The sequence below is a fragment of the Pan troglodytes genome, chromosome 1, assembly GCF_028858775.2.
Source record: "Pan troglodytes isolate AG18354 chromosome 1, NHGRI_mPanTro3-v2.0_pri, whole genome shotgun sequence".
NCBI lineage: Eukaryota > Metazoa > Chordata > Mammalia > Primates > Hominidae > Pan > Pan troglodytes.
In genome coordinates this window covers 108,693,880-108,704,217 of record NC_072398.2, presented here as the reverse complement: position 1 = coordinate 108,704,217, position 10,338 = coordinate 108,693,880, and the positions used below count along the sequence as shown (strand labels likewise).

The 10,338-nt window shown below is 45.2% G+C and overlaps 1 non-coding gene across 1 annotated transcript; it reads left to right on the top strand.

Annotated features, from left to right (window-relative positions):
• Positions 1–894: 894 nt before the first annotated feature.
• TRNAH-GUG (transfer RNA histidin (anticodon GUG)) lies at positions 895–966 on the top strand. Its single transcript has one exon. It is a non-coding gene; the product is annotated as a tRNA-His (tRNA).
• The last annotated feature ends 9,372 nt before the right edge of the window (positions 967–10,338 follow it).

Here is a 10,338-nt window from a genome sequence, read left to right as displayed (position 1 = left end):
ACGGAGGAGAGGAGGGTAAAGTTAGTCTCCCTCTGCCTTTCCATGATACCATGTGCTGGATAGAAGAAAGTTGCCAGCGGTTTAAGCATTTTTAAAATGCAAGAAATGCTCCATAGAACAGGCTCGAACCACCCACCTTCGGGCTTGGAAACAAGCACACCACCCGACTGAGACACACAGACAGACGACTCTCACTCTGGTATCACCATGCAGAGCAAGCGCCCATCCAACGTTAGGAGGAGCCACCGCCTTTTTTAGAACAACTGTGCAGGCTCCAAAGCCTCGGAAAACCTGAGAGGCGCATCTTGCTGGCTACGGTTGAAACCCGTGCATTGGGTGATTCCGAAGCTGGAAGGGCAGCGGAATGGCCTTCGCCCCGTCCTGACCCTCGCAGGCGTCAGACCCAGCATCCCAGGAAATGCCCGGGTCCGCGACTCCCTGGGCCTGAGCCGCGTGGGTCCCAAGGGAAGCAAGCAGAACGCCCCGTGGGCTCTAGTGATGGCTCTTCCCCTTCTTGGCTCCGCCTTCACCCGATTCTCTACTGCTGCTTGCGCTCCCCTCGCTCACCTCGGCCTCGGTCGGTGGGGCGGGAGAGAGGAGGGGTGAAAAGCAGAAATACGGAGAGGCCCCACAGAAGCAGAGGAGGTGCGGACCAGGACAGAGAGACCTCGCGAGAGAGGCTGGTGCAGGGAGGCCCAGGCTGGAGTGGAGGAGATGAGAATTGTTCTCATCACGTATGAAGATTGGGAGGAAGGGAGGGAAAAGCAGAGCGGGCATGAAAGAAAAGCGCGAGTCCTCTGTGGCTGTCTGGGAACGAATCCGCCTAATAATCGAAATCTATTGACGTCAAAACGGCTAGAGCAAGTTCTGCCATCGCGGCTTAGCTTGTGGCTCGCCGTGATCGTATAGTGGTTAGTACTCTGCGTTGTGGCCGCAGCAACCTCGGTTCGAATCCGAGTCACGGCAATGTCGTTAGTCTAGGCTGTCAGCTGTTCCCTTTTGCTCCCGCAACCAGGCGCGTCAGGGGAAGGAAAAGAGACCTCACACCTTACTAACTTGGCGAGGAATCCAAGGGAAACCCTGGACGTGCTCCCTCCTGTTTCTGAGCCTCACGCAGCAAATAACCCAGTCGGCCCTGTTGGTGGCTTACACGAAGGCAATGGTGTGCTCAGAACCGTTTTTCCGGTCACTGGGGGCACGTCAGGGTAAGGAAAAGAGACCTCACAGCTCACTAACCTGGGGAGGAGTCCAAGGGAAACTCTGGACGTCCACCGTCCTGTCTCTGAGCCTCACAGAGCAAATAACCCAGTCAGCCCTGTTGGTGGTGGCTTACACGAAGGCAATGGTGTGCTCAGAATCTGTTTTCCAGTCACTGGGGCTGTTACACACGAAACGACAAGAAGCTTTTAATGACTTTTAACTCCAAGCTCTTTGTTGTGGCCTACAATGGCTTGTCTCCGTGCCCATCACCAAGTTTGTATGCCAACAGCAAAGTGTGGGGAAAGGCAATCTGGTGCCAGGGGTCTTTCCACCTCCACTCTGCCAGGTAGGAATGGGCCTTGGGCCTAGAGCACTTCCTTCCCAAGAGATAAGGAGTCGTCACAGCCTGTGCTGGACTCACCTCCTTGTGTGGGAGTATCTTTCCCCCGATCAGACTTAGTTTGTACCCCTTTGTTCCACTGAAGCATGTGCATCAACTGGCACCTGGCCAGCTGCTGTATCTGCCCCCCACTGAGGGGAGGAAGCGGGGGTCCTTTCTTCTGCTTCTCAAGAGGCTGTGTGCAGGCCAAATGGAGGGACCTGCTGGCCATGGGGGACCAACGCCCAAGACTGAAGCGGAGCCCACACCCCGCTCTGTCTCCTCTCTGTATGAATAATGTGTTGTTCTTCCGTCCAGTCTTTGACTGCCTTGTATTTCCTTGGCGACTCTGATACCAAGAGGCTAGGGTCAGAAGTGTTCAGACTCCTGCTGATAGGAAACCGATGCCACTTGCTGGACAAGATGAATGAAAATTCTTCTTGTGTAGGTCTTTTTGTGGACACGTGCATTCATTTCCCTTGAGGAATACCAAGTACTGGAATTGTTGGATCATAGGGTAGGTGTAATATTAACTTATTAGAAATGGCCAAATGGTTTCTTCCAGAATCCTTTCTCACCAGCAAGGAGAGTTCCACTGGCTGAACATCCTTGACAGCATGTGATGTTTACTGTCTTTTAAATACACCTGTTCTGGTGGATGTAAAACGGTACCACGTCGTGGCTTCCATTTGTGTTTCCTTTAATGAGTAATGCTGTTGAGCGTATTTACTAATGTCTTTTCACCGTTTAGCAATCCTGCTTTCTGAAGAAAGGCTATTGAAGCATTTTCTCTAATTGGCTTTGCTTTTTATTACTGATTTGTAAAAAGTACTCTCTATATTCAAGATTTTTTTTTTCAGGTAAACACAGTGCAATTATCTTCTCCCAGTCTGTGGCTCACCTTCTCACTTTCTCATAGTGATTCTTGATGAGCAGAAGTTGATAACTTTGGTGAAATTCTACTTTGCTTTATTTTCTCCTGTTATCTCTTAAGGCAGAAATGTATTCTGCTACATTCTCTTCCAATAACTTTAGGGTTTCGTTTTAATTTCTAAATCTATGGCATATCAAATTCATCTCCTGACCACAGCAAACTTAGCATCTGCTAATGTCCTGATCACCAGAAAACTTCTGTATACTGTAAATACACTGGCAAGAGTTACTTCTCCGCTGTTTCACAGCTATGGGCCCTGTGCCTCCCTCCATTTCTTCCCTACTCCTCTTTCCCTCCATCTCCTTCTCTGTCCTTCTCTCTCTTCTCCAGTGCAGCTGAGAATCCCAGAGACACCGGAAACAGAGAAGTGGACAGGTCCAGTCTAATCTATGTCCAAGAACCCGGGTCTGTGTTGGAAATCTATGTCAGCCCTTGCTTGACCTTGGTTAACTATATTAAATTTTATGTGCCTCAACATGTTTCTATGGAAGGTTGGGCTACTTTGCAAACTCTGCCTTACACTGCTGTTGTCAGACGTGCCTGGATTTAGTGACTACTCAATCAATAACGTAATCACTAGAATTATAAAAATCATTATCATTGTCCTCTGCCTTATTTGTGAACAATCACTCTCCAGATTGTTTTCACTTTACCTTTGCTTGTAGAACTTCACGCAGATGGAATCACGTTGCATCTACTCTGTTCTACATGCTTCTTTCTCTCTGCATAATGTCTCTCGCTCTATCCATTGCTGAGTGTAGCAGAAGTTCATTCCTCTTTCATTGCTGAGTAGTATTCCATTGCAAAGAGACAGCACAGTTTGTTTGCCATTCTCGCCCCACCTCCACCCCGATAATGAGCGTCTGGGTATTGGCTATTCTGAATAAACCGGTATTGGGTATTCTGAATAAGCTGGCTTTGAACTTTCTTCCCACAAGAGATTTTGAGGGCATCTATTTTCATGTCTCTTGGGGAAAACCTAGTTGCCTAATTGCTGGTACCAAAGAGTGGGATATGTGCAAGTTCATAAAAACTGACAAAACTTGTCCTGAAGTAGTTGTGTCATTTTACATTTCCAGCAATGACGTGTGAGAGTTGTGGTTGTTCTTCATCTTCTCCAAGATTGGGTGTTTCCTCTCCTTATAAATTTAGCCATACTACTGGGAGTTATAGTGGTGTCTCAATGTGCTTTTAATTTCCATTTTCCTGATAGCTAAACATATTGTATGTGCTTTATTGACCATGTGTGTACCTTTTATTCTTATGTATCTGTTCAAGTCTTTTACCCATCTAGCATACTTGGGTTGATTGGTTTTTGTTGTCATTGTTTTTGTTTTTGTTGTTTTAATTACCAGGTAAGAAGATCTCACCATACTTTATAGTTACAGGGTTTGGGGGTCGGATAGGTTTCATGATTATTTTCTCCCTGTCTGAGGCTGTCTCATTTCTTCACTTTCTTTGTTGCCTCTTTTGATGAGAAGATATGGCTAATATTGATGAAGTCTAATGTATCAAGTCTTTCCTTTACACATTTTTTTTCTGTGCCCCGTTTAATAAATCTCTGTCTATCAACAAGTCACAAAGTACCCATGAAATGCTTTATAACTTTAGCTTTTAAGTTTTGGTCTATAAGGTGTCTCAAGTTACTTTCAAGTGTAGTGTGAGGGAGAAATAACCTTGTTTGTCTCTCCCTTCTCCTTTATGAAAGACAATTAATTGAAACTATTTCCTTTGCCCCATTGAACTGCTTTTATTGAAAACCTATGGCCAGTCATGGTGGCTCATGCCTGTAATCCCAGCACTGTGAGAGACTGAGGCAGGTGGATCACTTGAGCCCAGGAGTTGGAGACCAGTCTGGGCAATGTGGCAAAACCTCGTGTCTACTAAAATGCACCTGTAGTATGAACTACCTGGGAGGCTGAAGCAGGAGGATTGCTTCAGCCTGGGAAGCAGAGATTACAGTGAGCCGAGACTGGGCCACTGCACTCCAGCCTGGATGACACAGTGAGACCCTGTCTCAGAAAACAAAAAGAAATTAACAAACAAGCAAAAAACCTATGTACTGTATAGCTGTGGGTCAGTTTCAGGTCTACCAAGTCAGTCTGTTGATGTATTTGTGTCTCCCAATGCCACTTGCACACTGCCTTGATTATAATAGCTTAGAGTGAGTCTGAAACTCAGGTTGTGCAAGTCCTCTGGTTTTGTTCTTTTTCACACAGCATAATAAGCTTTGAAATAGGGCATAATTCATGTAACCATCACATAGATCAAGATATGCAGTCACTTCATCCCTCTCATTTCAGCTTGGGACACAAGTCCTTGCTCATCTATGCTGATTGCCCCCTTGGGGACAAGGATCCATGTTATGGGAAGTCAGGGTCCCTGAATGGAGGGACCGGCTGGAGCCAAGTCAGAGGAACATAAATTGTAAAGATTTCATCTTAATATGGACATTATCAGTTCTCAGATAATACTTTTATAATTTCTTTTGCCTCTCTTTAATCTCTTAATCCTGTTATCTTCGTAAGCTGAGGATGTACCTCACCTCAGGACTACTGTGATAATTGTGTTAACTGTACAAATTGATTGTAAAACATGTGTTTGAACAATATGAAATCAGTGCACCTTGAAAAAGAACAGAATAGCGATTTTTATGGAACAAGGGAAGACAACCATAAGTTCTGACTGCCTGTGGGGTTGGGCAAAAAGAGCCATATTTTTCTCCCTGCAGAGGGCCTATAAACGAACATGCAAGTAGTAAACATATCACTAAATTCTTTTCCTAGCAAGGAATATTAATATTAATACCCTGGGAAGAGAATGCATCTCTGGGGGGAGGTCTATGAATGGCCACTCTGGGAATGTCTGTCTTGTGCAGTTGAGATAAGGACTGAGATAAGCCCTGGTCTCCTGCAAAACTCTTAGGCTTACTAGGGTTGGGAAAACTCGGCCCGGGTAAATTTGTGGTCAGACCAGTTCTCTGCTCTCAACCCTGTTTTCTGTTGTTTAAGATGTTAATCAAGACAATACACGCACTGCTGTACATTGACCCTTATCAGTGGTTCTGCTTTTGCCCTTTTCCCTGTTCCCTCAGAAGCATGTGATCTTTGTTAGACCCTTATCAGTGGTTCTGCTTTTTGCTGTTTGAAGCATGTGATCTTTGTACCTACTCTCTGTTCTTACACACCCCCTCCTTTTGAAACCCTTAATGAAAACTTGCTGGTCTGAGACTCAGGTGGGCACCACGGTCCTACTGATATGTGATATCACCCCTGGCTCCCCACCTGTAAAATTCCTCCCTTTGTACTGTCTGTCTTTATTTCTCAGCCTGCCGACACTTAAGGAAAATAGAAAGAACCTACGTTGAAATATTGGGGGCGGGTTCTCCCAATAGATCCTCTCTTCTACCCTCTGGAGAGAATAAATCTTCAGTTGTCTGCAGGGAGGATGAACACACAAAAAGTCCACAACACTCAGCACAGAGTCCAGATTTTGGTGGTGGGGTTGGTGGGGAGGAAGCTCACATTTCAGGCCTTTCAAAATCTTAGGAAAAGTTTTCTTTATTTCTAACTGTGAAATGTACAAAGCTTTGGATCATTTATAATTTCTTCTTCTTCTCGAAAGATCACAGGAGACCTAATATTTGTGTCCCCCCAAAATGCCTTGGTTGAAACCCTAACCTTCCTCTGTCGACTCCTGGAAAGTGTTAAAATTAGGAGGAGGGGCTTTTGGGAGGTAATTAGATCCAGAGGGTGGAGTCCTCCTGAGTGGGATTAGTGCCCCTATAAAAGGGACACTAGAGAGCTTTCTCAGCCTCTTTCAGCCACCTGTAGATACAGTGGGAAAATGGCAGTCTATAACCAGGAAGAGGTTCCTCACCATAACCCTACCATGCTGGCACCTTGATCTTAGACTTCCAAACTCCAGAACTGTGAGAAATGTCTGTTGTGGATGAGCCACCTAGTTTATGTTACATTATTATAGAAGCTCCAACTAAGACAGAGATGGAGTCCCATGGAGGGTGTCTAATTTTTGATGCTGGTCATTGCGTTCTTCAACTGGGATGTTGCAAATTAGAAACTGAGGGAGAGCTGAACTTTCCTGCATATGAAAGAAGAGAGTGGAGGGGCAGAGATACAGAATGGGGAAGAACAAGTTGGAACCAGAAAACTGATTTCAGGGTCTGGCACTTGAATGTCTGATTTTGGAGAAAGAGAAGACACTGGCAGGTGTATCCAGAGAAGAAGACCTTCAGTGGAAACGGCAGATATTTAAAAGCCATTCGATTACATCTCTCACTTGTTTGTATGTAGTCCCTCTTCTCTCATCTTTGTAAGTGTGGCACAGGTGAACTGGATGTGTTTGTCCAATGTGTTTTTGGAATGCATGTGTAAATAAAAATGACTGTGTCATACTTCAGATATTCACCCTGGAACCTCCTAGAGTTCCCTTAGGTTCCATCAACTGTACATTGAAAGTACAACAGGCGGATCGTGGGGATTAATTTTCATTGGACATTTCTAGGAAGAGGGAGGAGGAGGAGGAGGGGGAATGTGACAGTCTCAGCAGCAGTTACTGTACTCTTACCGAAGTGGTTTTCCTATGTGCTTCTCAACAGATCGGCCCTTTCTTCAAATAAGAGCAGTTGGAATAACAAAGCTGTTCAGTTGTACCCTTGGAATCCGCTGAAATCCTGGGTAGGGAAGCTCCAGTACCACCAACTGGAAAGACTGGGAATGCCTAATAGCTGGTACTGGCCATTGTCATAGGCTTTGTCCACTCTGACAAACTGAAGACGGGGACTCGACTCACCTTCACCAGCCACGGGAGGACCTTTAGACGAGGTTAGGTCGACTTCATGGTAACTTTAGATCCTGAAACCTCACAGGATTTTTCTTCTCTTCCCTTTGATCTCTCTTCCGCTTGCTCAACAGGACAGGACTCGCTGCCTTTCTTTCCCGTCAGAAAGGGATCCCTTGCGGACAGGACCGAAGTGAGTAGCTGGTTTCCCCTACTTGTCCTTCCGGGCCTGGGTGTCTCGGGAGCTCAGGCTGACAGGAGACCTAACTACCGGCGAGTGAGACCAGCAGGAGCCTGGAGGGGCGCGCACCAGGGTGGAGGTTTGGTGCCGGGGGTTGAGAACAACAGTCAAACCCTCTTCTTCCCCTGGCACCACGCACCTGCCCCCCGGGATGCCGAATGAAGTGGTCCCTAAAGCTCCTCTGCAGGCCCAACCGAAACAGGCCTGAAGCTCCAGGATGGGCGAGAGGATCCTCTTTGAGCGAAACCAGCCTTCTGCCTGGCTGGCCCTGGTCAACACCCTGGGAAGAGGCCGATTTGGCGGACAGAACGGAAGAAAAGACCTAAAGGTAGAATCTCATGATGTTGAGATGTTAAAACCCTCAAATTTTAAGGTTCGACTGTGGGGGGGAGATAGGGGGTCTCGAGCTGGATCGACCCCTGAGCCTTCATCTGGAGAGTCCTCTGCACAAGCTCAGAGGACAGGACTATGTGTACCAATGGTTCTCATCAGGCGGCAACTTCACCCTCACACGCCTCCCCCATCCCTGCTGGGACACAAGACCACGACTAGGGGAAGCCCGGAGGGAGAATGTTAACCCCTGGCATCTATCTAGTCAGCAGAGGTGAGGGATGCTGCTAAACACCTTACAATCCACCGGAGGACACCCGCCCCCACCGAACCCGAAGTAGCCATTCCCTGGAGGTGGAGAAACTCGCCTGTAGATCAATGCCCACGCACTTGGCGGACAGGAAATCACGAATTGGCGACTAATTGGATCTTGGATCTGAGGAAAAAATTCCAGCGTCAGAGGGAACTCTCGGAGATTTGCCCAGAGCATAAGGAACGTACTCCTTCCCTCAGTGATGGATCCTCACATCTGGGGGAAATCATAGACAATTTCTTTTGTAGGGCGAACTCTGCTATACAGTTTATGATGTCAGAGTGAATACTTTCTTTGGGTTGCAGTCAGAAACTGTAGATTTTTAAAAATTTAAAATTCATTATTCTCTGTCAGTATTCCAAAGTGTATACAGAAAGCTATTGCACTGTTCAGGAGATGGCGCTTAACATTTTGGAAATTCAAGGTGATGAATGTCCAGATAAGACTATCTCTCCTGGTACAAAGTTTGACAATGCTGAACATTTTTAAAGGTTCTTTTTGATATACAAAGTGCACCAATGAGTGCTTTTTAATTCTTACAATAATTCTGGGTGAGGTAGGTATTTTTCCAATTCCCATTTTATGCTTCGGTAGCCCTTTGTATTTATACTTCAAAACACTTGGCTCTCTTGTAATTATTTAAGAAATTAGTTGTGATTATTTGTTTAATGTGCAGGAGTTACAAAAGGCAAGCTTTAGAACAAGACAGACCTGGTTATGATTCCTGGCTCTGAAAGCTGTACACCCTGTGACCCTAGACAGGTGTTTTAATGCCTCGCTGCCTCTGTTTCTTGCTCTGTAAAATGTGAACAATAACAGTATTGGCCTCATGCTTTTTTTGAGTTTTAAAAGTGATAATGTGGACAAAGATCAGTGGAGTGCCTGGCATGCTGAACCCATTCCATGACTGTTAGATATAGTTGTTATGATTTGTATCAATCCATTTTCACACTGCTATAAGGAACTACCTGAGACTGGGTAATCTATGAAGAAAAGAGGTTTAATTGACTCACAGTTCTGCATGGCTGGGAGTCCTCAGGAACTTACAATCATGGCGGAAGGGGAAGCAAGACATTTCTTATATGGCGGCAGGACAGAAAGAAAGAGAGTGAAGGGGGAAGTGCCACGCACTTCCAAACAACCATATCTTGTGGTTAATTAAAAAGTACTCATTGGTGTGCCTTGTATAGAAAAAAATATACACTCACTATCACGAGAACAGCAAGGAGGGAGTCTGCCCCCAAGATTCAATCACCTCCCACTAGACCCCTCCCCTGACATGTGGGGATTACAATTCAAGATGAGATTTGGGTGGGGAAACAGAGTCAAACCATATCGTGATTGTTCTATAATAAAGAGATGCCCACATGTGTTTCATCAGGGACAGTGCTCATTAACCAGTTGTCCTGCCGTAATTATTAATAGTATCCCCTTTGCTTTCAAAAGTGTCCTAGTTTACAAAAAGTATAGAAATGGAGGACAGAATAGTGGTTGCCCAAGATTGGAAAAGGGTAAGGGTAAAGGGTGCAGAGGTGGATGTGGTTATAAAAGGCAACATGGGAGATCCTCGTAGTGAAGGAACTGTTTAGTATCTCCACTGTGGTGGTAGATACCCGAACCTAAACATGTGAAAAATTGCATGAAACTAAACACACACACAAACAAGTACAAGTTAAGTTAGGAAAATCCAAATAAGATTTCTACATTGTATCAATAGGTATATCTTGATTATGATATTGCAAGATGGTACTATTCAAGGAAACTGGGTAGAGGCTACATGAGACTTCCCTGTATTATTTCCTATAAATCCATGTGACTCTACAAGGATCTCAGGATTAAGGAAGATATCCTAGTTTGGAAGATAAAAAATATATCCCAGTAGTAATATCCACTGTCCCACCAGGGCCTGACTACCTTCTATAAAAAGAAGTGCCTTTGTTCCCCTCAAGTTCCTTTATTTGGTTTTATTCTTCTTCACAGTACCTACCTCCACTTGGCAGATTACATTTATTTTTTCATCTTTCAACAGCTATTTACTGAATGCCTACTAGATGCCAGGCTTGAGATCTAGCAATGAACAAGATCTCTGTGAAACTTACATTCCAGGAGGAGAAATAAATAATAAACCAAAAATATAATCA